The sequence below is a fragment of the Saimiri boliviensis genome, chromosome 12 (genome assembly GCF_048565385.1).
Source record: "Saimiri boliviensis isolate mSaiBol1 chromosome 12, mSaiBol1.pri, whole genome shotgun sequence".
Classification (NCBI taxonomy): domain Eukaryota; kingdom Metazoa; phylum Chordata; class Mammalia; order Primates; family Cebidae; genus Saimiri; species Saimiri boliviensis.
Window position 1 is genome coordinate 90,661,601 of NC_133460.1, and position 25,286 is coordinate 90,686,886.

The 25,286-nt window shown below is 38.9% G+C and overlaps 1 long non-coding RNA gene across 1 annotated transcript; it reads left to right on the forward strand.

Annotated features, from left to right (window-relative positions):
- The first annotated feature begins 511 nt into the window (after nucleotides 1–511).
- Nucleotides 512–25,028, forward strand: LOC104650458 (uncharacterized). Its single transcript, XR_744089.3, has 3 exons — nucleotides 512–655; nucleotides 2,692–2,853; nucleotides 21,429–25,028. It is a non-coding gene; the product is annotated as an uncharacterized LOC104650458 (long non-coding RNA).
- Nucleotides 25,029–25,286: the final 258 nt, after the last annotated feature.

Here is a 25,286-nt window from a genome sequence, read left to right on the forward strand (position 1 = left end):
TATGAATCTTCTTTGCTCAAATAAGCTCTGCTAAATTTAGTTTGTCTGAAGTTTTTCTTTTAACACTTCCAAAACTTATATTCTATACTTCTGTTATTCCAATTCATCAGCATGTTGGCTTGGAATTACATCCCTTCTGAGAGAAAATTTCTTTTAATTTTACTCAAACAATTTTCATCACAAAAATGATTTTAACATGGACATAGTTTTCAAACAGGTCATAGTCCTTTGGGACAGAAGATGTAGTTTTAAGTAATAAATGTTGAGTAAAAACAAAAACAGAACCCATGAGAAGTGAAGCATCAGTTCAGTAAGACTTCAGGTTATTTCTAAGCTTTGGCGAGAGAAGAGTTGCCTACCTTATCTGGCCCCAAACTCTCCTGACAACCATATCTGAGGTCACCATGTGTACGTCGACAGAATTTTAATTCAGATGTTGAAAACATTTTGAAAATTTCTCTACAGCCAGCTAGGGCCGCAGTTTGTGTGTGTGTGAGTGTGTGTGTGTATGTGTATGTGTGTGTGTGTTTCTCTCCAATGTGGTTTAATCATTAACTTTCTTCTGCTTTATTTTACCTTCATGTAGGGCAGGCCACCTAGTTCCCAACCTGAAATCAGTTTACTCTGTAGTGAAAAACAACATTCAAGTCACAAGGTAAGGAATTTGTTATTTGATGTTTATTTAATTTTCTGATTGGTGAGATTTCCTACTTTAATAATGTGAAGGCTTTGAAACAACTTCCTTGTCTGGTGTTTGAAATGTTTATTTCTTTGTGTGCATAGTGCTCTTGTGGTGAAGTGTATTCATGCATGCTGCATCACTCACTTCTCAAGATCGTTGTTGGCCAGTTCAGAGTGAGAATGGTTTCTGTCTTTTGTACTCACCTGTGTAGACTCTGTGAGTAGTGAGCCAGAATAAATTAGACAGAAACTAATTGATTTAATTGTATTTCTTTTACAATCTGCATAACTCACTCATTTTGCTCTACTATCTGTCATGAAACAGTATTGCTATTCTGCATATCGTATGTTCAGAAAACCCTATTTTTTGGTCACGTAATGTCAAAAATCTTTGTGATCCCTGATGAAACGAGCCAAATATATACCTAGAGGGAAGATACTCAAATCCATCCATGGCTTCTCAACATTTTACGCCAATAAATTTTCATTTTCCTAGCTGCAAGGATGCTGGGGTACTTGGCAACAGAGTCTACCACGGCTTTCAGGTGGCTTGCTTTGTTTTCCCTGTCACAAAGCAGGGTTTCTTTGTTACGCATTTACTGAATATAAAGACATAGTTGTTGTTAATGATTTTGGTGTATGTCAATGGAATGTCACTGTGTCCCCGCTAGGAGATGACTCATATTCAGAAGCATTTATTCATTGACTAGGTCTCCTGGGTGTCAGGCACTGAGTTTGGTGCTGAAGACAAAACCATGAGCAAAAGCACCTAGGAACCCTACTTTAAATGAGTTTAGAAGCTAGTGAGCTGATTCATAATCTGGAAGAGACCATAGTATTTGGGGTCAAACAGATCTGGCTTTGAATTTCAGGTCTGTCCATTACTGTCAGTTAGATCTCAGCACCATACCAGGTACACATGAAGATAGTCAGTGTGTTAGGGAGAATAAGGTTCTGTACATGTGGCTGTAATAAGACACTTGCTCATTTCTATCTTGCAAAAAAAAAAAAAAAAACTAGCTAGAAATTTTTATTACATCTCTTCCTCATGGGAAGAATCGTCCATTAGCTCTAGTAAGTTGGTAATTGTGTTATGCCTCTAAGCAGGGAGAAGTAAGCTAAATGTATTCCTGACTTATGGGTTTATTAACATCTGAGCTCTAGTTAATTTGAGCACCGTTTTTAGAATAGAATTTAGGGCAAAGGAAAGAACCGGAGGAAGGAAGAGGCTTGTTGGTGAGCAGGTGGTAGAAACAGGTAGGAAGGGAGATGAGAATGAATCTACAATTAACAAATACTCCTCTTAATTATGTATTAACCAGAGGTCTTCATTATTTGATGGAATAACTTGTCCATTTCTACCATTCCCTTTTGGTATTTAATAACTGAACTGTTCATTGCTTTAGTGGCCAACTACATCAGGAAACTGCAGTTACAGAATTGTAAGAGCCTATGATTGAACTGGTTGGAGAACTCAAGAATAAGGAGTTCTGTATTATCGCCCATATGTGGGCAGTGATCACTCCTTCTGAAGTCAGATGGGCTGGAACAGAGGAATAGTGGATGAGAACAGAACAGTAATGCAAATATTCTGTGCTCTCAAATATTAACACGTAGAAATTCTAGTCATGGTTGAGAGAAAAAGGGTGAGGAGATCTAATGGTCGAAAATAAAATAATAACATAGCACCTGAATCTTGAAGGATTTTGTTTTGTTTTCCTTAAGGGCTCAAAAAAAAAACGCCTAGGTAAGTGGAGCTTGAGGATATAAAAATGTGTCAGAAAGAAATCCTCACGAAAATATTAAAGAAGCACTCTGGAATAAAATATTAGTGGATATTAAAAAAACTACTTTGCCCTCTGACTTACACACACACACACACACACACACCCCTCCCTTTTTAACATGATAGAAGGGATCTTTTGCTGACTCTTCTATGCTACCTCCTCCCACTAATGCTTCAGACACGTAAGCACTTACTACAAGGACCTTACCATCTCCTACCCCTAGGTCAGTTCCTGACTCTACCTTACGCAGGAGGACATATGCTCCCACGGGAGGCTTGGGGTCTGGAGAAGTCTGCACCGTGGCTGGGAACATTTATGCCTCAACCTGTCTTGAAGCTGCCTTCATGGTCTTTTTCAAAGAGGTGGAGAACAGGGCACTGACAAGGTGGGTGCCAGCGACCCAAAAACTCAGGAGGTACTTTTTGTTCTATATCACCAAAGTAGAAGACATAAAAATGAGGCATGGCAGGTCAAAGCCACTTGCCCAAGGTCTTAGGGGAAGAATATGCAGGTGGAATCAGTCCTTTCAACTTCAGGCCCTAGTTTGTTTTTCTACCGCACCATTCCCAAAGCCATCAGAGGAGGAGGTGATGCAGGCCCAGACCCCTAATGTGTCTATGTGCGAAGAAGAGCTTCAACTCTCAGATACGTATGCATCCTCAATGTCAGCACTGAGCATGTGCCTCTCACATGCGAAGATCCCATCACCAATCACTGGCACCCTTTGAGACACTGTCTAATGGTGATACCATAGCTGCATAAACCTGTCCATAACTGTTCGATCAAAGATCCTGGCAGTAGATTAGCCAGATAGAGAGAGGGGTGCTGTCTACTGCCATGATATACAGAACAGCTCTGCAATTAGCTCAGGGGCCTCAGATGGAAGGTATAATATTCCTTATTCTCCCCGGTTAAATGTTTTGTACAACAGGCTTTGAGATTCAGTGCAACCTGCGGGCAGGATCAGAGGAAGATAAACCACAAGTAGCATACCACTAACCATCAAAAGAATGTCTTAAGAGTGATGTGGTAGCCAAAAATGAAGAGAAAATAGGAAAAGAGAAGAGATTAGCCTGGCTACTCAGGCGGCTCTGGATTCTGGATTCAACTGTGGCCTGGGCCACAATTGACCATTGTGTCTCTGCCACTATTTTAAATAGATTTCCTGGGAATAAGACTCTGATACAAACATGTTTGCACAGAGTTATTGGGGAGTGCTCTTAAATCATCTGTAGAGGAGTGAAACAGTAGGGTGAGGTCAAAAGAGGAGTTGAATTCATCAGATGTAGGCACAGGAAAGGGTCCCACAACTTGTTCTAAAGTTAGGATGACGTTCTGGAATTACCCACGAAGTGGGTGTGCCTGGTCCTCATTTCTCTATACCGACCTGTCATTAGATTCAGGCCATTTCTGGAGAGGTGAACAATTTGGGCTAAGTGATCTTTTTGCAGCTAAGAGACCAATGCTTCCAACAGCTAAGGGAAAGAGTACCACAGTCTTGAAGGAGGACTCTCGCTGCACAAAACATCCTTTATGGTCTACCGCTGATGCCATTGAGATCCAATTGTTTCATGTATGTTCTGTGAATAGCATCGTTAGGATTCTATTGTTCTTTTTTACTAGGCAAATGGGAAAGACAGTTTATTGAAACAAACTGTAGCCCCAAATGTTGCAGCTAAACTAAAAGCCACAATTGAAACTCACCATGGCTCTCTCCCACTGCCCATTCTCAATTTTCAGCACCCTCAGCTAGCATTGCTGTTGGCATCAGGAGTTAACTTGGTGGGGTGACTATACCTTTATCAGATAAGTGATCTGAACCTCTGGTCATCCTGCTTTTCTCAGGCCATGGCCACTGCTCTTGCATGTTCACGATCAAAAACAACAAACCTCAATGACACAAATTTATTAAACCTGTGCTTGTACCCCTGAACATAAAAGGAAAAAAAATATTAGCTAGAGACACTCTGGAGGATGACCTGGATGCTAAGCATACTCTTTCCTGTCCCCATTGAATAACAGCTATGCTGTCTCAGGTAAATGACCACAATCAGTTACCCTTCCTTTTCCTGCTAGGCACTTGACATGAAAGACCAAAGTAAGATGGCAGAAACCATGAAAGTGTATGGAGACACTTTTCTGTTCCCTGTTGACAGTACTTCTTTCTGGAAAGTAGGGTCTGTCAACCTGAAAGTCCAGACTTACGTGCATGGGAAGCAAATGTGCATGGAGAATCCAAAGGTATCACCTGGAACAACAGTAAAGAGCACTACTCCAATTTTACTCCTTAATTTTGAGACTAATGCACTCTATGTATTGAAGACAGCTATTGAATAGTTGTTGATTTCGTGTGTACTCTGCGTCTTTGATGATAGTGCTTTATCGCCACATGTGCACATCAGCTGTGCCTTGTAAAGGTATCCCAACTGCTTGTCAAAGGTGTAGCATGAGATAAGACCGGTAAGTCCATGGTCATCGTCCAGTTGTCACATCTTCTTTATTGTAAAGAGGGATTCTTGGCCTGAGGTGATGGAACGCAGGGTCCTGTGTCACTGGATGATACTCTCTGTAATCCTAAAGATTGTGGTACCTGTTGAGGCCCTGTGAGCAGCCAATGCAAATCCATACTCAGTTTATATCTTTATTCTAGTCAAGATAAATTCTTGCTGTTTCCAGAATAAAAAAGGTCCAATGTAATTAACTTGTCAAAAGTGGCTGACTGGCCTTGAGAGATAGTCCCACGCTGGGAACTCATTATTGGTTTCTGTTGATGAACAAATAAACACTTGGCATTTATAGTAGCTAATCATGCTTGATGAGTAAAATGCTGTGTGAGTTTACGCATACGCATACCCTCTATTCCTTCCACCATGGCAACTTTGTTTGTTAACAAACAAAGCCCAGGAGCAGCCAGTTATAGAGACTGATTGATATCATCTGGCCAAATCCTTCTGCCTGCTTTGTTGTTCGGTGACTCCTGTGTGATAGATGCCCTCTGGTTGGCATTGGCATTCACATGTAATATCAAGATCTTTACATTTCATGCCTGCTGTCAGAGGTTCACTACAGTCCTTTTAACTGGGTTCACGGTTCCCAATCTTCCATTCCTTCATCTGCAAGGTCCTAAGCAACTAGCCAACCCGTATGTCATTATCTGTGAGTCTGTAGATATTTTCCCCCAGGCCACTTCTCTGTCCATCCCAGGAGAACAATAAAGTACACTGGCCAAAACTTTGGCCCACTGGGAGTATGTCACCTCACTGCTGCCTATTAGGGCCACTTCCCACAATGGCTGTGTGCACCAGCAATCTACTTATGGTTTACACTCACACATCAAGTGAGTAAAATGAGACTTAATTTTGTGAATGAAACTTGGCTTTGTTCCTGTCAACTGGTCATCAGTGACTCCTCTCAGACTGTGGCCATAGGGGTGAACCAAAGAGAGGAACCCATTGAACTATGGAGATTGATATGGAATCTGGACCACCTGTATGTGCAAACTTGCTTATTCTCCCAAATATATTACTTATATCTTATGAATATAGGTGGGTAGGCTCACACCCAACTCATGATAAGTTATTATGGAGACATGATTAATACCAGCCCTGTTTGTCAAGAGTTCTGTAGCTATCGGGACCCAGTAACACAACAGGAGTTACCTTTCAAATGTGTAATTTTCTACTGCAGATGGCACAGCCTTGCTCCAGAACCCCTGTGGTGCTCTACAACCCTATGTTGTCCATTTTTAGAGCTTCCTTAAAATTCTACATGATAGATGCTAAGTTCTGAATGTCAGTGTCCCACCAAAATTTATACGTTGGAACCTAATACTCAATGTGATTGTATTAAGAGGTGAAGCCATTTGGGAAGTGATTAAGCCTTAAAGACTCTTCCTTCATGAATGGAACTTGATACCCTTATAAAAGAGGTTGAAGGGAGCTGTCTTGCTCCTTCCACCATGTGAGAACACAGAGGAAGTGTCATCTATGAGTATCAGGCCCATGTCAGACATGGAATCTACTGGTACCTTCATTGTGGGCTTCCTAGCCTCCAGAACCATGAGAAGTAAATTTTTGTTGTTTATAAATTATCCAGTATAAGATGTTTTGTTATAGCAGTTCAAAGAGACTAAGACATCTTTTTCTGCCATGTATATTTCCAATACTATAGGATTTTCTGAATTTATGGCCCAAGTGGAAGAACTACTTGCACCATAGCCTAAACCTGTCTCAGAGCCTTTTTATTCTGGATCCAAGTCAAAGCTGTTATTCTTTTGCCAGAATAGTATTTTCAAGTATGAAATATTTTACCCCCAAAACATGAAGAAGGCTTACCAGGAAGCCATGCACTATTTACTCTTCTCATAGCTTTCAGAAGATTAGACCATAACACTACTGGCCCAAATGTTTATTGCATGGGCTGAATTGTATTCCCCCAAATGTGTCTATTGAATCCCTAACCCCCAATGTGACTACTTGGAGAAAGGAAAATGGTAAATCAGGTTAAATGAGGTAATAAGGGTGAGGGCTTAATCTGATAGGACCGGTGTCTTGCCCCCTCATTCCCACCTCCTCACCATCACCTCAGAGACAGAATCTTGCTGTGTTGCCAGGCAGAAGTGCAGTGACATGATCTTGACTCACTGCAACCTCCACCTCTAGGTTCAGGCAATTCTCCTGCCTCAGCCTCCTGAGTAGCTGGGACTACAGGCATGCACCACTGTGTCCAGCTAATTTTTGTATTTTTAGTAGACATGGGGTTTTACCATGTTGGCCAGGATGGTCTCGATCTCTTGACCTCATAATCCTCCCGCTCAGCCTCCCAAAGTGCTGGGATTACAGGTATGATCCACTGTGCCCAGCCAGAACTGGTGTTTTATAAGAAGAAACAAGAGAGTTCTCTCTCGCTCTCGCTCTCTCTCTCTCTCTCTCTGTCTCTCTCTCTCTCTCCACCTGTATCTCCCTCCCCCTGCATGCACACAAAAGAAAATCCATGTGAGGACATAGCAAGAAGGTGGCTGCCTGCAAGAGAGGAAGAGCAGTCTCACTAGACACCAACACTGCTAGCATCTTAGCCTTGGACCGTCCAAGATTTCACAATATCCAGAACTGTGAAAAAAGAAATTTATGATATTTAAGCAGAAAACTCAGTCTATACAGTATTCTGTTTTAGCAGCTCGAGCAGATTCATAAATTCATTACAATAATGTATACACTTTGCTTTTAAAGAAAGTTCTACCAATGGGCTTCTATTTTTTTCAAGATTCTATTATACTTGTTGCCATCACTGAAACCAGCTGTATAACATCTTTCACTGTCATTCGTGCCTACAAAGGACAGCCATCACTGAGCTTTTCAATGATACTGGTGTTCCTCTCCCCAGCATATTCTTTAATATATTGGTAAATGGAGTATACTCGGGGCCCTCCTGCTGAACCACTCAGCTGGTATATTTTTTAGTCTTAAAAACATATCTATCATAGCATAGGATTTCTCTGTCTTTTGATTCTTTATTCCAGCACCTACCCTGCCAGGCATGAAATTTCTGTAGCACTTTCAAAAAGCTTCCAGGAGTCATCCTAAGACATGTTAGCACCATCTTTTGGGGCCCTTACAAGGTATTAAATTCCATACTGTAGGAGGGTGCTCATGCCCTCAGTTACCTACTCTATGTTCTGCTCTCAGTGATCCAATACCATCAGAATCCCATCTCATACATTGTTACCTGGCTTTTATCTGCATGTTGTCTATATTCTGTTGCTTCTTCCAGCTATAGTTTCTTTTCTCCTTTAGAAGATCCAACAGTTTTCTGTACAGGTTATGTAGATTTGACCCTAGTTTTTGGTCTAATGGCCAGGAAAAGAGGTTGTGGCAAGGCAGTAGTCTCTAAATTTTAAGAAAGAGATGAGGTTTGGGCTACAACAGGGAAAAATGACCCACTTCTGCAAATAAAGAGAGTTTAGAGGGATCCAACACATCAAGGCTTTTGAGTGCACAGACTCAGATGTCCCTATGCCAAGTCTCAGGGTCCTACTCCTTCCCAAGTCGGTCCAGGGACCTGTTCCTTACCTTTGCACAGAATACTAGCTAAGTCTGAGAACTTAACTTTTTCTACTCTTAAAATTAATTCCTGACTAAGAGCCTCAACGTTTCCTGCCTTCAGACTCAGGTGGTAAGTCTTCTTATTTGTTGCCAGTGAGGACCTCTCACACTTTACTTTCAGTTGGTGATTAACCATGCTTAATCTTTTATTGTCTTTCTCCAATACAGTGTTGGCACGGAGCAAAACCCATCAGATTCTCTTCTCATTAAAATTGGTATTTACCAGATATTTCTCATATTGCTCCTACCAGCATTCTCTTCTACCAATTTCCAGTTCCAATTCATTACTTTGAAAATGTCATAATTGCATCACGATAGCATACTAGGATTTATTTATTTTTATTTTTGAGACAGCCTCACTCTATTGCCCAGGCTGGAGTGCAACAGCATGATCTTGGCTCACTGCAACCTCCACCTCCCAGGCTCAAGCAACTCTCCTGCCTCAGCCTCCTGAGTAGCTGAGCTGGGACGACAGGTATGTGCCACAATGCTCAGCTAAGTTTTGTATTTTTAGTCGAGACAGGGTTTACCATGTTGGGCAGGCTGGTCTCAGCTCCTAACCTCAGGTGATCTACCCACCTCAGCCACCCAAAGTGCTGGAATTACAGGCGTGAGTCACCACACCCAGCCCATACTAGGCTTTATTAATTTAACTGCTCCATGTAACACCAGGGCTTTTTATTTCTACTAGGATGGAGAATCTAGCTCTAAAGCTCATTTTCGAGTTTTTCTCCTTGGGCCATTTCTGCTAACAACTGTCTCAGATTGATTTCTCAGAAATAGACTCTAGGAAGGAAATTGGCAAGGAAGTTTACTAAGGAGTACCCCTAGGAACAGCACCTATAGAGCATGAAGGCAGGAAGACTGGACAGAAACAGGAGTTGTGTTATAATGCATTTGCAACCAAGGCCTCAGCCAGTCCCACTGGGAGCTCTGGAGCTGGGATGGATCTTCACAGTTGCATCTTTTAAGGTAGGGGGCAGACTTACATAGCCCCTAGCAACAAGGTATTGGCTAAAGGCTACCACGGAGGACGGGATGTGACTTTGAGATAGATGATGTCTACATTGAAGACAGTGCTCAAAGACAGGCCCAGCACTGAGCAGTCACAGGTATTTCCAACAGCCGGGAGAAAGAATATCTCATTCCTTAAGGTACTCGCTGCAGCATGCACTACAGCCTGGCCTTGTCTCTGCATCTCGCATACTTAGCTATATACTAAAAAAGATAATAGGACCAACTTTATAAGGTTATTAAAAGGATCAGATAATTTAATTCATGTAAAGTGCTCACTAGTGTATAGTAAGCGTTCATGAAAATGTTATATTCCAATAAAAACATCCTAGTGTTTTAGTAATAATACTATGATATATCTGAGTTAAAACTACAGATTTAAAGAGAGAATTCGCATGCCATGTTGCATTAAGTTATCCTCGTTAAGCTGTCTTAAATTATTCAACTTGTACCAGAAGAATCCCTAACTGGATAGAGGTGACATCAGTGAGGACCATGCGAAGAAGATCCCTTTAAGAAACTTCTTGGTACCATCTATCCACATCAGCTAGCTGGCATTAACAGAATGCAGTAGTCCCCCCTTACCCATGGTTTTGCTGAGGATTCAGTCTGAAAAAAAAATCGAGTGAAAAATTCCAGAGAAAACAGTAAGTTTTATATTGCATGTCATTCTGAGTATCACGATGAAATCTTGTGCCATCCTACCCCGGCATGAATCATCCCTTTAGTGTATTCACGCTATATACGCTACCTGCCTGTTATTATATGGGAAAAAACACAATGTATACAGGGTTCAGCATTATCCTTAGTTTCAGACGTCCACTTGGGATTTAGAGGGGTACTATAGTATAGACTTGTTTATCTGGTAGTCTAAGACTGCCTTTTTATAGACAATTTCCAAGCCACAGGTTATAAATAAAGATGTTTGTTCTGGGTTCCACAAGGAGAGAGAAAGCTGAAGGAACATAGAAGAACTGACTCAAGTAAAAAAATATCACTGTGGGAAGTCATGGGCAGCTGGGGTAGTCAAAAGGAAGCAGTGGAAGAAAGGCTTATTGACTTTGTATAGTAAATGGAGGCAAAATATAGATGTCTTTTGAGTCACATAAGCCTGTTTGTGAATCCTGAGTCAACCTGCTAAGTGTAGGTGTTATCTTAATTGGTACAAGTTTATAAAGCAATGTTTTTTTTTTTTTTTTTTTTTTTTTTTTTTTTTTTTTTTTTTGCGGATTGTTAAAGTGGCATGATAATCCTGCCTAATTTATAGTGTCGTTGGGAGAACTAAGTAAGACAAATTATTTAAAGTGTTCAGTGCAATGCATGGTACGTGGTGAATATAAATACTTACTGGTTATTAGAATTATTGCTAAGCATCTGTCAAGAGCAAGACTTGGGTAAGCAATGGTTGTGATAATAAGTAATAAGGTATATAACTGAGAACTACCTAACCTAATTTTTGTCCTCACGAAATATGCTTCAGGTATTTTATGTAATGCCTGAAACAGACTTGGGACTTGACAGAAGTGCGGAGTCAAGCTCTGTATCTGGAGCCTAAGTACATTTTTCAGACTTAAAAAAGTGCACCAGTGGTTTGCCTTTTAATCAGTCCTTTCTAGCCCCTACATTCCCTCTTCTTGTTTGTGTTTTTTAGGAAAATGTTAAAGCCCTTTTCTTTTAATGACAGACAGTAAAAAGGGCACTGCATTTCTGCAGGATCCAGCAGAGATTTGTTGACATTGATTTGAAATTGGGCAATCCATTCATTATTAATAGACGTGCTCACATAATGGAAGGTGGTTCTTATTGTTTTCTTTTTTTTTCTAACCAACCACACAATAAAAATGTTTAATTAATGGCATGTACAAGTCTTAAGCAAAGATTTACTTGTTTTATGGGCTTAGCAAATTCATTCAGCCACTTCCTCCCAGATGCTGACAGGCCTGTTTGTTTAGACTCATTGGCTCTTCTAAAAGCCAGCCAAGTATTAGGATTATTTTTGAAGTAGCTCAGTAATCTCTGAGGTAGAAACTGGATGTCTTCAGTGTCTCTCCCACTACACATAGGCCCTCTATGGGAATACCTCCAGGCCCTGAAAGCAGGCATTAGATAAACCAGCCCCACCTCGCTGGAATATAGAATGCAATTCTCTATGGGATAGAAACTATTGACTATTTACACAGACACAGTTATAATTTGTTTTAAAAATATCTTCCAGGGTTTTCTCTTAGCTTTTTAAAAAAATTATTTCATTTTGATTGAAAGTTAAATGCTCCATTAATTTTAAATATCTGTTCACAAAATGCTTTCTATTTACCAAATGACTTCTATCACCTTAAAAAATTAGAACCAATACATCTGCAGGTGACCAGCCTAAAGCCAGTTGGTTATTGGAACAAGATTCCCAAGAGTTATGCATTGCAAAAGGAAGTGGTATGACATCACCAAGTAGAAAGTGTCTGGGAGGAAATAACTGGTTTTTAAGCTGGGACTTGAAATGAAAGATCCTGCCATAGCACACTTTTTGGCTATTCCTTACTGAATTTGGGCTGGAATATTCTCATAGCTCCCTCTTTGTTCACTGACATTCCCTTAAACCTGTACCTTGCCAGCTCAACGTTTTAGCCACCAACTTAACTTTACTGCTTAAGTGGTACCCAGCATAGTTGACAGCCAAAACAATTTAACATCTTTCTTCATACAACAATTGATTTATTTTCAATACTATTTATGAAATAAAAAGATTATCCAAAAATAATAGCGAGAATTGGGGAGGAAAACACAAACTGAATTCTCCTTTTATTACAATTCATATGTATGTATATGAACACACACACATATATATACACATATATATTTATATATATTATATATATCATCATAGTTAAAAATTAAAATACTACGGTGTTAAAAAGGGTAATAACCAATTTTAGGCACATTATATATGGTTTGAAAAAAGGGAGAAATCATATAGTTACATATTGGTTAGTTACGATAATGAATAACACGATATTTTGTTTTTATACCTATCTTCTGCAAATTATTAAATAATCCCATCAAAATGTATCTTTTTTTTAACATATTCTTGTTTTGTAGACAGTATAGGCAGATTTGTCAATCTATCTAAATCTGTTTTCTCTGTTGAGGACCACATTTTATTAATTTTAATTTCAGAAGTTTATTTCACATGAAGCAAACGATGTGCAAATAATTAGGAAATGTCTTAAACCTAAGTATGCGTTTGTCAGAGTTATATAAATTCCTTTTCACAATATATTCCAGAAATTGCCATACTTTCTATAAATGTTTCTTATGGATTGATGCCAGTGGATTTAAAAAGTGACTTTATTTGAAAAGATTTCAACACAAAAGATGTCAGGTGGTCAAATAGAATGATAGAATCACATAGCTCAGGTTCTATATCTTTATACTCACTGTGTTATTCTTATTTTGAATCTACTTTTTAAATGAAAAAATATGTGTTGGAGACCTTAGAGATAAACGGTGCCTGCAGTAATAATAAATACTTCTCATGAATGTCAAACACAGAACTAATGTGTGCGGGGTAGCAGAGTTACTCTCCATGTAGAATGCAATGTTTATTAAATAATAAGTGCTAAACATATGTTAATTTGGATGTTATACAAATTTATTTATTTATTTATTTATTTATTTATTTATTTTAATACAGCCAAAAGTGGAATAATTGTTTAGAACTTAGACCAATACAATATTTTGCCCTGGGGAGAAGTATTTTATAACTGATGTTGTTTAGAATCATTGGCTCAGAGTAGACTTACATTATTTGGTTTTATCGTTATTTTTATATTCTCCAAAGACAATGTCTCCCACCCCATTATTGCCTGCACTGGGGCAGCCCACCCCACCGTTTGCCCTTGGTACTCAGCCACTTTTCTGCTTCCTTCTGGGGTTTAATCTCTCACCATCTCAGAACAATTCCATATAATCTGGATGCTGTTGTGTCACGAATACATCAGGATAAATATAATCTACTCTAAGCCATGCTCTGTATCTTCTGATGAATTTGTCAAACAGAATAACCATGGAGGAGATCTCTGGGCAATTTTAATTTTTGAAGAGAATGAAAAAAAAAATGCCTGAAAGCAATGGATAGTGACGAGACTCAGCAATAAATCAGAGAGACTCAACTGCCCCAGCTAATTCTGTCAGAAAGGAGTAAACAAGCACAGAGGCTTGATTCAGACTACTACCTTTAATGCATTAGAAGAGAGAGAGAAGAGGGAAAATACATGCGAATTTCACACTTCACACTTTATCACTTATCAATTTGGCGTCACTTCTATCACCCTGCACTGACACAACTTCTGAACAATAGAGAAGAGCAGGGAGGATGTGCTACTTTTTGGAAAAATTAAATGAGACATAAACAAGTACACCCTTTTAAAAGAGAAATTCAAAAGCAAATGTATAGAAAAGGACCTCAGCTAGGGAGAGAAACACAAAGGCAAACATTTAGTGAGTAAAGGAGAGTCTGAGTTATTCAATCAGAAATTCAATGCTTGTATCCGTTCACTTCATTCAACAAAACATATTAATAATTTATTACTTTCAATTCGTTAATGTCTCACCTGATGAAAAATACAAGTGCAAACTAATCTCTATGATCCCTCATCTGCCCCACCAGCAAATTCAGGTGGTCACAGTTACAAACATACCAAATCTCAATACTCTGTACCTCTAGCTGCTTGACAAGCAGGCTGTCCCGTTTTCCCAAGGATACCTCCTCCCCTACTTTCTCTCTGCACATCATTGGAATGGAGTGGCCATGGTAGACCGTCTGCCAACGTGAAACCTATTTTCCTGGAGGATTAGGAAAGGATCGGATGTAAATGCTTTTTGTGACATGCAGAGGAGCCTGGACTCCTTAGGTAATGGAGAACTACTGAAGAATTTTAATGACAGCAGTAGTTCAGATTTATGTCGCTGTAGGAACTCAACACTGGTGTAGTGGCTTCAATGCTGACCCTCTCCAAAAGATACATCCACATCAAATCCTTGAAACCTGTGAATGTGATCTTACTTGGAGAAAGCCTTTACAGATGTTATTAAGTTAAGGATCTTAAAATGAGTTCACCCTGGATTATCTGGGTAGACCGTAAATCTGATGAAAAGTGTCCTTATAAGGGACAGAAAGAGGGTACAAACTTTCAGTTATAAGAGAAACAAGTTCTAGGAATCTAACACATAGCCTGGTGACTATAGTAAATAATTCTGTACCATATACTTGAAATTTCCCAAGAGATTAGATCTTAAGTGTTCTCACCACATACACACGCATGGTAACTACATGAGGTTATAGAATTGTTAATTTGATAGTGTTAATCATTTCACAATGCATATGTATACACTGTATACCTTAAATACATACAATTGTATTTGTCAGTTATACCTCAATAAATCTGGGAAAAGAGACAGGCAAAGAATAACAAACACATATAACAGAAGTCAATGTGAAGACATAGCAGAGAGATGTGGCTGTAAGCCAAGAAAGCTAGCAACCACCATAAACTGCAAGAGGTAAAGCAGGCAGCCTCCTTTAGAGCCCCAGAAGGAGCGCAGCATCCTGATTTCAAATTTCTGGCCTCAAGGCTACGAATGGGTTTCTGTTGTTTTAAGCCACCAGTTTGTGATAATTTGCTATGGCAGCCACAGGAAACCAATACAAGTGGTAACAACATTAAGAATTTGTTTGATATAGAGGTATGACTTGGGAAGAGATATAACGAAAGAAACAATTACTACGGGACATGTTGAGAGTAAAGCACGGTTCAAGACTTTTGTTAATCTTACATGATTTATTTTTGCTACATTTGCATTATATTTATTTTTAGAATAAGCTATGTGGGCTAAAAAAGATAAATAAAAAAAGACCAAGGAAGCTGAAGGGAACATTGAATGGAGAGGACTGTTCCTTCCTTCCTTATTTATCTGACAAATATTTTTGGAGCATGTGTTATGTGCCAGGTGTTGTTCTAGACATCGTAGAGCTAGCACTGAACATAATAGAAAAATATGTTATGAATCTTACATTGAAGTAGAGGAAAATCATAGAAGTTTTTGAGTAGAGGTACAGGTAACCACTTTAAAAGGATCACTCTGGCTGCTGAGTTTAAGGTGAAAGCAGGGAGACACTCAGAATGCCACCACTCTCAGCTAGGTGAAATGACAGTGGCTTGTGCTAAGGCATGAACCGGGAAGCTAGAGTTTACTGTGGCTGACTTAAATGGGACAAAATGAAATAATGAGATTAACTTGAGGATTTCCAGACATAGAGTAAACGTGAGGTTATAAGTATGTATGTGGGGTTAGGGTGGGGTGGGGTGGCGAGAGGTGAGATCCAGATCTGAGACCCAGCTCTTCGCTGGTGTATATGGAAGCCTCTGAGGCCCAGCTCTTCACTGGTATATATGGAAGCCTGAAGGCTAGAGTGGTAGAGACAATATTATTCTGAGTAGTTGGGTTCTCTCATAAATTCTACTGATAAAGTGCCACAGTACTCAAAATGAAGTGCTCAGAATGAGACTGGGGCAGGGAGAAGAACCTTACTGATCAGTAATATCTTTGGATCTGACCCTACCCCTCAACTCTATTTCTGAAGGTTATGCACAAGGCACATAACTTTCAAGAACTATTCCCATTAGATGACATCTTTCTTTATACAATAACATCTTATAACAAATTAACTCATTGGATAAATTTCCTCTAAGATGAGGGCCTGTCTCTAGTTGCTCCCCAACAAAATGACCACTCAAGAATCACCAGTGATATTTTTGTGGCTGATTATTAGGATGTTCTTGGAAAACAACCTTAATTACTGGAAGTTGTTCAGCCAGAGAATAGTATTGGTCACCAAATCCAGTAAAGAAAATCACTTGCCCCATTTTCTCAACAGTAGCAATGTAATTGAGAAGCAGAATTGTGTCATACAATCTTTTTTCTGCAGAAGGGTTTTTAATTATCCCAACTACATTACAAAAAAGATTTGCCATTGACAACAATTGTGTCCAATTCTAATAACAGTGCAAGAAAATGAAAACCATATGCAGAATGTTAGAAACTAAGACGTCTTATTTCTAATTGAAAATGGAATGAATTGATCAAAGAACCAATTGAATGACACAAGCAGGAAAGACAGAAATTTTGTACTTAGATTGAGTGGCAGGTCATTTAGATAGTAAATCAGGCAGATATTATAATACTCTCAACTCCTAGAAACCATCACCCTACACATCAACCCATATGCTTATGCAAATATCCCCACTCTGATTAGTTTTAAAATTATCTTAAATGCCACCAATTATTTGAAGTCTTTTTCAAATCTCAGTTCTCTTGAACAAACAATCAGAAAGTTTGCTGGAGTAATCACTTGCATTCTATATCCTTGTCTCTTCAGGGACTCCACATTATAACAAATTGAAAGGGGACTCCAATTCTCCCTTAACATCTTTGTTCAGGATTGCACATTTTAGCTCTCATGAGCAAGCAATTAAAAAGTTACGTTTCTGAGAAAAGAAAATCTGTATTAGCAGCTGGCCTGGCAAGAAAAAAGTAGAGGCAATGTCCTGGAAAGGAGAAAAAAGAAAATAATAAAGAGATTCTGAGCAAGGGCTCAATGGCTCACGCCTGTAATCCCAGAACTTTGGAAGGCTGAGGTGGGTGGGTTGCCTGAGATCAGGAGTTGAAGACCAGCCTGGCCAGCATGGTGAAACTCCATCTCTACTTAAAAAAAAATATATGGAAATTATCCAGGTGTGGCGGCAGGTGCCTGCAATCCCAGCTATTCGGGAGGCTGAGGCAGGAGAATTGCTTGAACCTGGAAGGCAGAGGTCGCAGCAAGTGATGGTACCATTGCACTCCAGCCTGAGCAACAGAGCAAGACTCTGTCTCAATTAAAAGAGAGAGAGAGATTTCTAATCTACAGGAAGAAAGAATAGCAGGACCAAACAAGCTGTGTGCATAAATACAGCCCATATATATAAGTTAAGGGACTAGAATCCAGCAGGTTGTACTCTGAAGAGGTTGGCTAAGGGATTAGGGTGGGTGTCTGTGGGAATCTGATTTCGGGGTCACGGGTATTAATTTTTAAAAGAAGCGTATACAAGTAAACTAGTTTTCTGTTTTTGATTCTTGGGCCCAGCTGGCTCTGTTACTAATGATGGAATCAATATGGAAAGTCCATAATTAATTTAACTGACTTCAACATATATGGTTCTAGTCTCATTGAAGCCCTTGGTGAATCAGGGTGATTCTCTTAACGGAGGATTTTTGTAAAAGCATGATAACACTTCCTTTACATTTCCCAGATGATAGCTCCCGAACCTCTCTCCATGTGTTTATAACATTCTACAGTACTTTGTAATTTGATAGGCATTACCATTTGCATTAGTCCCTTTTCACACTCCGTAAGAAACTTCCCTGAGATTGGGTAATTTATATAAAAAAGAGGTTAACTGACTCACAGTTCTGCGTGACGGGAGAGGCCTCAGAAGACTCGCAATCATGGCAGAAGAAGAAGCAGACACCTCCTCCACAAGGCAGCAGGAGACGGAAGAAGAAAGGAGGAACTTCCAAACACTTATAAAACCATCAGATCTCGTGAGAACTCACTCACTATCACGAGAACGGGATGGAGAAAACTGCTTCCGTAATCCAATCACCTCCCTCCCTCCACACGTGGGTATTACAATTGGCGATGAGATTTGGATGGGGTCAGAGAGCCAAACCCTATAACCATGTCATATTTGAGAGTAGAGACTACATTCTACTTATTTTTGTAATAAACAAAGGGTCTGATACGCTTTCTTGCACATAGTGGGAACTGAGAGTGTATCCATAAAATTGAAAAAGGTAAAAAGGAGAAAAAAAATAAGTCATGCTCCCATAAAGACTACACTACGAGAATATCTTTCCAAATTACTTGAGTACCATGGACAAATGCAATGACAAAGCTCTATTTGTCCTTCAAGTCTCAGCCCAGAAAGATCTCTGTAATATGTATGAGCTCCATTTCTATTTCTGTTTACAATAGTTTAAGAATCAAGCAATGATTACATGTGCCTAACACCAGTTCCTTTCTGACAGATGTGATTCTTCCAATCATTTCAATTCCTTATGCAGATTGTTCCTAAATGATTCAATTCTTCTTAATTACAAGGTCTCAAAGAGCTACACATGTGAGGGGACACAACCCACAAAACCATGGAGTTTAAAGGGAACTACTTTTCCCTGGGGTCTTCTCCTCAGATGTTAGGAAATGTAACTGATTATTTCAACAAGGGGAATTTCTTTCCCCTCAAGTCGTGACCTGGTTTATCAGATAAATTCAAAGCTTCTGGGTAAGCACCTTAAGGCCATACATTTTTTTTTTCTTCCTCTCACCGTTTTTGGCTGCTTGCCTTCAAAGTGCACTCTGGCAGACTTCATCCTTTAAAAGCTTAATAACCTAAAAACCCACAGGGTACCTAGAGTACCTCTAGTTTTTAGCCCTAGAGCTAGAGGATGGATGGAGTAGAAATCTAATGCACTTGACCTTCTCACCTCCTGCTCATAGCCCATGCCTCCTATTACACCCGCTCAAATCCTCATTGAGGTCAGAATTGAGCGTTTTTGCTGAAAGACATCTCTAGAATAGCTACTGTACATCTCATATAGGCAATTGGGTTTTCTAGGTGCGAGTTCTTCAAAGTGTGGTCCTCATCTGAGACTAGTAGCATCAGACTCTCCATCACTTGGGAATTTGTTAGAAATTAAATCTTGTATGCTACCCCAGACCTCCTTAATAAGAAACTCCGGGAGTGGAGTCCAGAAAGCTGTGTTTTAACAAGCCCTCCTACGGATCCTGAAGCGTCCTAAAGTTTGAGAACCACCCCTCTGAGTAACTGAAACAGTGGTATTTGGTGATAAAACAAGGACTAATTTATAACACTAAGGAGCAATCACTCATCCCAATCTGGTCTCAGGAATTGTGGGATTTGGTGACTTCATTTCAAAGGGACAATGCTCATCACTGAAGGTGCTTGGGTAGCTGGCTCTGTGCATTTGAAAATACATACTGCTGTTCTCCCATGTGGTCCAAGGTAGCGGAAGAAAATGAAAGGTTCTAAATTTTGACTGGTAAAACCTGGGACTAGAAAAGGAGGGGCTGAAGCTCACAAAAATCATTTCATTTTTTAAGATTTGACTATTCACACTGTGCTGGTATTTTCTTTGAATTTCATTTTATCACAGGAACTTTGCTTTTCAGGGTTCCTCCCAGTGAGTATTTATAAGGTCCTATTTTGTGTAAGGTATACATTAAAAAGAGCTATCTCTAAAAATAAAATAATAATAAAAATGGAAAGAACAATGCCAACACTAGACCAATTTTAAGAAATTACTTATCTATTGTGCGCAAGTATATTTTAGGGAAAACTTCTTTGGAATTCAGCCTCAATAAGACGAATCAACATCCTCATTTGGCACTCATTCCTACCCCAAAAGCTACCTTATAATGGCTTAGTTATCTTTCTGTAATGCTGGATATTTGCCCTTGAAACTGTGCATCCATTTCAGTTTTCTTCTAATCCAAGCATGTAACCTTACTGGAGGAATGCATTGTTTAAAGGAACTCTCCAAAGATTCTGTTTGAAATACACTTAATGGTGTAGGGTTCACTTTATTTTAACAAATCTAAGTTTTCCTATAACTAAATTTGCACAATGTAGAATTTAATCAAGTTAACATTTAGGAGGAAAGAGATAGGGAAAATGGGCACATGGTCTAAATTTACAGAAATGTTTCCTAGGAGTCTACATTTGTGAGAAGCCAGTACACAAATTCATCTGTAAACACAGTAGAACTGAAGTCCAAATTAACCTAGCCTTATATGAGGAAATACAAGACTTCAGTTCTAATCAGCAGGAAATTACTATACCTATAGGGCATATATATATAATTATAAGTCAGTTGTATAAAATAACTTTACATATATAATTACTCTGTAGATATATAGTAATTTTCTGGTGTTTATATATATGACAATATATAATATATATATTATACATATACACATATATGTAAAATATGTATTTCTTTGTCTGAGATTCACTTTCCTCACTGATAAATTCAACATGTGATCCCATGCCAAGTTCAATGGATTATTTGGATGATCTGGTAACAAACTATTTCATCACTATAAAAGCATGCTAATGTTAAAAATTACTAGAACTGAAAGAAATATACAGGTATTCTTAAATTACTGATGGTGACATTTTACTTTGTGACCTATTATGAGCCAGTTTCCTCATATCACCTCTCTCATGTGGATGTTGAATTGGTTTTAAGTAGAGAAGTGAAATTTCCCACAGTTGAAAGGGTGGATGTGGGACGTAGGACTTCTGTTTTATCACCAGCTCATACCCGGCAAAGTTTCTTTCAGCATCTCAATGTTAATGTGTATTTGTTTACCTGTGTGCATGTGCATTGGCTGGGAATTGGAGTTAATCTAAGATACACACTAATCCACTGAATGTGCCTCTAAACACGAAATGTTATATCCTGTTGGAGTAAGCTAGGAAAATTGCCTGGTCTGCAGAGTGCTGAATTACATTCACAGCATAGGTGATGGGCATTGTGTACTTTCCCCAAATGTCCACTTTTCCCCCAAGGAGAGATTTAAATTGACCTTTACTTCTGCTAGTCGAACTTAAAGAACATTGAGTTGCAATCTCTCTCCTTAGTTTTCTCTCTTTAACCTCAAGGCTGAAGTTCAGAATCATTTTTCCAAAGAGAATGTTTCCCTTAAACATATTCTGTTGCCTTTCTACAGAAGAATCTGTGGAGTGATGTTCCTGAGATCACCCAGGACAGGCTCCCAGTCCCGCAAGCATTGTCCCTGGGGTTGGCCTCTGCACCTGACATTTTTAGGGCCCGAGGCCCTCACTTCTGGGCCAAGCCAAGAGAAGAAAGAGCAATTCAAAAATTCATCGTGGAGACTGCAGTAGAAATGAAGAACTGGCTCCACCCCCACAGGATGTTACCCCAGCTGCTTTCCATTCACAATCTGGTTCTGAGCAGACCAAGGAAAACACAGGACGAGGCTGTGCTCCGGCTCAATTATACATTCAAATTGCCTGTATTTAAAAACCCCTAAAAACTGTAATGGCTTAATTAAGCTGGTAGCTTTATGGCATGCTTCTCCTCACAGCCTAATTCAAAGCCCTTTCTCTTTCACTGAGAAGTCAATGTGACAATTCTGTCTTGCTGGGATGGCTGCCGCAAGGAGGAGGGGCTACAGGATGGGAAAATGAAGAAAGTGGATCTTGGTGGAAGTTAAATTTCTCTTGTGGCAGATGGTCTACAAATCTCCAGTCCTTCAGAGTACATAAAACGGGTCCCTGGGGAAAGAGTAGGCATTCATCTAGGTTCTAGGAAAAGTAGAATGAATTTTCACATGCTGAAGCTCGTCTTTGGAGTCCATCAACTAAAAAGGGTCTCTTCTGAAGAAGAGAAATTCAGGTTAAGAATTCTATTTTTTTTTTCTCCTATAAAAGAGCAGGTTGGCCTTACCCTCACCTCCCCGTCCCCCATCTAAATGCCATTGTTCTTACTTTCCATGCCCATGGGATATTTATGGAGTAGCATTTTAATGGCACGGAATGAACTTCCTGCCTTCATGTAGAAGTGGCTGGCCTCCGTGGATAGGGGTGCTGCTGCCACTCACTGTCATCTGCTTTACAGAAAGAGCCTGTTAAGGCTGCAACAGTTTCATTATCAGAACATTCAGGTCTCTTGCTATTGTTTGAGAAATCCTTCGTTTGAGGATATGTTGAGGCATTGTCACATGTAGAAAGTCACTTTTTAAGGAAATTAATTACTCGTAACCTTTATTTGTTTAAATGCAGTTTAAGATCTGTGCTAAAGAATCAGACTATTTCACCTCCAATATCACCTACGTCACGCACTAGTAGTGAAAACTTATGTTAGTGACTTCATTTTTCTTATCTCTAAAATGGGATAATAATACTGATTTTTAGCTCACAAGTTTGGTAGGATTGAATAAATAATACACCTGAGGTAATTAGCACAGTGCCCAGGCCTAAATCACTTAATGATATTAGTTAATAAAAACAATAACAATTTCACCAAGTTCACATTCTGTAAGAGTTATACTTACAGGAACACTTAACAATTATATATCTAATCTTCATCAGATAGAGAAAGAGACATATTTGCCATCCTGGTTTCTCGGGTTCATAGAGAAGTAATGGCAACACAATTTCACTACATTTTGCTTATTTGGGATTCTGGTGTCTGTCTTTTTATTTCTCCTTTAACAGCTGCTCTCATTAGCCTTTTGGGAATCCAGCTAAAGAGTTTTTCATTTTTAGGAAGCCACATGTTCCCTATCTTTAAATCAAAGGTGAAATACAGCGTACCATGGCAATAATCCAACATTTGAAGGCCACATGGACTTTCCAGTTTAAACTCATTTTCTATGAAGTCAAAACTCATCCTTCGCTTTTGAAAGCACCAAAAGCAATTAGCTGAGACAGCAGAGAACAGACAGGAAAAGGAGGCCCCTGGTGGCCAAAATGAGGCTTCTCCCTTTCCGTTTTTAATGGTATGCGAAAGGCATTAATCCACACTTTCATTTTCTATTAGCCAAATAGAAATGTCTTGAGATAATGTGAATACCTTATGGCATAAGTGACTTTCTAAAGTATCTTATTAGAACTCCTTATCTGTGTAAATTAGGCAGTACTGAGGCTTGACAGCCAGAAACATATTTCTTAAAAGCTGACAATTACGAGAAGCTCCCCAAAAGTTAGCCAAATACCACAGGGGAAAATTCCAGAGGGCAGCTCTAGAGTGTTCGCAAGGCTGGCACCTTTCTGCCATGTCACATGCAGGTGACCTCCTTGGGTGGCAGCTTCATTTAGAAATGAAGTCAGATTTCCTAGATGCCTCTCAAGAACCATGAGGCCAAACCACGTGGTCACAAATAGATGTTGGGATATTATTGCAGAAACAGATAAAAACTTTATCCGTGTTGGGTGTTCAATACACTTTGAGAAAGATACCCTAGATTTCAAGTGCGTTTGTTTTAAAAAATAAGGTTGTAGAGTATTTAGACAGCTTTGCTCATTTTCATGTAGAAAGGCCTAGAGTGTTGGAGAAAATCCAAATAAAATGCAAAGGAATAAGAAAAAAAAAAAAACCCAAAAACCTCTAGAAAGTGTTTCTATCTCTTCAGAATGGAGGGTTATGTGTTGTTTGATGAAATTAGCTTATCTAAGGGTATGTGAGGAAAAGCCAGGTATTTGGTGATGTTACCGAAATCCAAATTCCAAAATTCAATCTCTACCTCTTTCCACTCCACCTGCTCTGCTCCACCCCCAGAGGCTGCACCACATTGATCCTCACATTAAGCCTCCAACTAGTCTGTTCAGATTTACTTGGAAATAAAGAGCTACTTTATTTATTTTCCTGGGAGACTTGGCCAGGGGCCTTCTGGGTCCATCATCTGCACTGTTTTCCTTTATTTTAAAGTTTCTCCTTACAGGACTGCCTCCCTGCAAACTTGTGTTGGCTATTACAAATAGACACCATTACCTTTGAAAATGGATTCATTCATTCCATAAAAATTCACTGAACTCTATTGTAAAGATCAGTATGCTTCCACCATAAAGAAAATTTTCTACATTCAGATTTTTCTTGTAGGTGTTTGTGTGCACTTGAGCTTTTTCTTTTTGTATCTGAGTTTTATGATTCAAGCTATTTTCTTAAAATTCAAGCTCCATCTGATTTTTTTTTAAATGTGGGCCATTTATCTTACTACATGAATCAATTTTCTCTGACCAGGGGCCTCTTCTCCTCATCAATATTGTTGCTTTTCAATTCCTCCCTTATATTTCAGGTAGATGGTTAAAGTAGTGTGACCACAGTTAAGGACACATCAGAATATCTCCTGCTGAGGCAAAGAAGATAAACACAGTTAATGGATAAATAATAGGCCAATGCTGAGGTCAATATTTACCCCTCTGCTACAATAAATCTTGATAACTTGAAAACTACCAAAACAAGATGTCAATAATCAGTATGGTGTGCTATAGCCTTCCAAAATAGTTTATCAGAAAGTTATGGAAATGCTGGAAATAAAGATTGCAATAATTGTGTGATATTCTTTTGGTCCCCAAAAGAAATTGTCCTTTATATTAATGTAAAGATCTAGAATCTTATGGGTTTCCAAACTTTTATATGCACTAGAATCATCTGGGGTACACTTCAGTAAATACAGAGTTATGGATTCTGTCCATAGAGATTCTGACCAATTAAGCTTGGTCTTAGGCCCTTAATGCAGACAAACTAGGAAACATTTTGAGAAACACTTAGTTAAGTTCTACTGCTATTCATTAAGAGTGGTGAAAGTGGGCATTTTTGTCTTTTTCAAGTTCTTAGAGGAAATGTTTTCAGCTTTAATGATTTTGTGATAAGTATATCTCTATCAGTAAAATATTTTAATATGAATCTCTCAATAATATATTTATAATGTTTGATATTGACTATATTAACACAAAATTTTACCAATATTATGTACATTATGAAGTAGAAACAAAAACATAAATTTTAAATATGATAAAATAAGTAACTACAGTTGCAATATTTTTTTCTGTATATCCAATAA